The following is a 3143-nucleotide window of genomic DNA, read 5'->3' as shown; positions in this document are numbered from 1 at the left end:
TCCCTGCAAGAGGGAACACAGTAAACAGACCAGTCTTTTACACATCGTTCTGATAAATTTTGTCATATTCTTTCCAGGATAAAATCTTCATGAGGAGAGGACAGAAAGAGCTCTGCAGATACGTTAGAAGGTGGGGACAGAGTACTGCGAAAAAGGGGGCACTTAAAGGCAAGGTTGATACACAGTAAAAGTTTAGTTGGCCTCAGAGTAGTATCTGGAATATAATCACCATTATTACCCATCTTCCAGTTATAAATCTCTGATATGAACATGTGGGAAAACAAACGCCAGAATGGTTTTGTTTGATTCTCCAAAGTATTGATAATAATAACATTTAACTAATGGTTCATTAAGTAGTGGCATGCTCAAGGATCAGAAACTTCTAATCAATGCATTAGATAGCCTTCAGAAGTTGCTTATAGGTACTTATGAAGGGTGTTTGAGATTATCCCATTTTAAATATAATCAACTCTAAGATCAGTTTAATAGACATTTGCTTTTCAAAATTATTTTTTGGAGATTTTGATCCTGGGTCTTTAAGCATTAGATATGAGTTATCACTTATCAAGACCTGAAACCACTCAGACTGAGGAAGATCTCTGCCCAGCTGCTGCTAGTGGTTGGCAAGTGGCATGGAATGCCTAAAGAAGTGGGTCACACAGTTAATTACACACAATTTAGCCAAGAGGTAGGCAAAAGGCAATCTCACTCTGTCTCTGATCTGTGTCTAGTTTGAAACTTTATCATTGGCAGCAATTTGGTTTTTGTACCTTCTTTGCTTCCATGGGGCACTAGTTTGGGCTGTATCATTTATGGCCTCTCCTAGATGACTGAGTATACCTTGCTGAGTGAATGTCCAGGGCTGAAGGAGAAAAAAAAAGGCTGTGTGGTATCCCACTATAGCCCCTGAATATAGGCTCTAACCAGAAGCACACAACTGGGCTGTGATTACTATGGCCTCACCTTTATTTCCAGAGAATTACCCAGCAACATTACTGGAAATGAGCTGTCTTGTCCAGTCAGCTCCCATTCTCTCAGAAAGGTTAGAGCCCCATGAATTTCACAATCTTGCAGCTTCTTGGGAAATGCATTATGAATTTCCAAATCTCTTGTTCAGCCTTGATAAAATTCCCAAATGATTGCAAAAGTGAAAATAAAATCCAAAGCCATTTTGAACCTTGGTATTTACAAATAAGACAAAGAATAAAAATTACATGCAAGTAAACTGGACTTCATAATCATATTGACTTTTTGGCACTTAGTAGAATCCATAGTCTCTATATGGAAGGAATAAATATTGATAGTAATACAAGTTTAATCTTGTCCTCTATCTCAGTAATTTATGGGATGTTAGGACTGATAGGAGTTTAAATATCATCTACTCCATACCTTCATATCAAAAATTTGAGACCAGAGAGATTGTCACTCACTTATGGGCACTTAGCTTACATGGTAGAAAGAACACTCAGCTTAAATGAGAAAACTTGAACTTGAGTCCAAACCCTGACACTTTCTCGTTGTGACTTTCAGACAAGCCAGCAGGCCTCAATTTCTGTATTGGCAAATTGGAGTAATTTATGCACCAGGAAGGCTGGCTGTGAATGTTGCTTTGTTGGGGGAGGAACAGTGAAGTGCCACCAAAAACTTGGAAATACATTGACTCTTAAAACTAGTAAAATTCACAAAATAGATGAGAAAGCCACCTTCAGAAATTAATAATAAAATTGTCAATTTATGATGGAAGAGTTGTTTTTAAAACAAGTCTTTTTTCCTGATCAAATATTACTAAATTTTCATCTTACTTTTACAAATCTAGACAATAAAAACAAAGTGAGGATTGGCTTACTCATAATTCATAGTGAATATATCTCCAAATATATTCTGGAAGAATTGATCATCTACATACAGATAGGAACCTGTCATATCTGCTTTTGACACTCAGCAAGATATTGGTATAATCTTTCAACATATTTGAGAGCACACAGAATTCTAAGGAAAGTGAATTGGGTGTAACATTTGGGAAGCTGATTTGATCTGAAATGTGATGTTAATTTGATAACCGGGGGAAAGACAGTGAATAAAATCAGTCAGATTGGCAAGAAGTAAAACAAAAAGGAAGCCCCAAAAGGCCAAAATGTAGACCAGGAATGGTTCAAGGCTTTACAGACTTTATTTTATTTAATCCTCTCAATCTTCCTAACATTATTATTCCCATTTTTCTAGGAGGAAACTGATCCTTAAATAAGTTAATTATCTAATATCATAAAACTAGTAAGTGATAGGAATTGTATCTGTACCCCAGCAGTATACTTCCAGAGCCTGATTTTTTAAAATTATATTTTATTTTTGCTAAAGTTGTGCATATATATAATGTAAAGAATCAAATAGTTCCATAAGGTTTGTTTTGAAAACAACCATCCCTAGCTCCTGCCTTCCATTTTTCACCTCCTAGAGGCAACTACTTTCACTCCCCACCCCACCCAGCTAATTTTTAAGGTCTTTCCCTCAATTTTGCTAGGTAATATGCTTGAATTGTTACTTTGTGGATTTCCCATTTTAGACATTCTCTATTGTTATCTCACTCTAGAAAGTGAGGAAGTAGCAGTGTTTCTCCCTCATTCCCCACTCTCACCATGAGCACTTGCCTCTCTGCCCATTCTTTCAATATATTCATACTATGATTTTTATTATATCTAATAGTGAGTGTTGTTCACATTACTGTGAAGAGGCAAATGCTATTCATAGCTGATACCTGTAGATGACAGTGATCTTTTCTTTTCTACACAACCTCCTTTTTTCTTTCCTACACAATCTACTTTTTTTTTTTTTTCGACAGAGTCTCACTCTGTTGCCCAGGCTGGAGTGCAGTGGCACAATCTCAGCTTACTGCAACGCCCACCTCCCAGGTTTAAGTGATTCTCCTGCGTCAGCCTCCTGAGTAGCTGGGATTACAGGCACCCGCCACCACGCCCAACTAATCTTTTGTATTTTTAGTAGAGATAGGGTTTCACTATGTTGGCCAGGCTGGTCCACCCACCCCAGCCTCCCAAAGTGCTGGGATTATAGGCATGAGCCACCGTGCCCGGCCTAGGGGATCCACTTTTGTCTTACTTTTTGGAAGTATTGTCTTAGTTATCTTATTG

The sequence above is a fragment of the Pan troglodytes genome, chromosome 13 (genome assembly GCF_028858775.2).
Source record: "Pan troglodytes isolate AG18354 chromosome 13, NHGRI_mPanTro3-v2.0_pri, whole genome shotgun sequence".
Taxonomy (NCBI): domain Eukaryota; kingdom Metazoa; phylum Chordata; class Mammalia; order Primates; family Hominidae; genus Pan; species Pan troglodytes.
Note: the sequence above shows the minus strand (reverse complement) of the source record.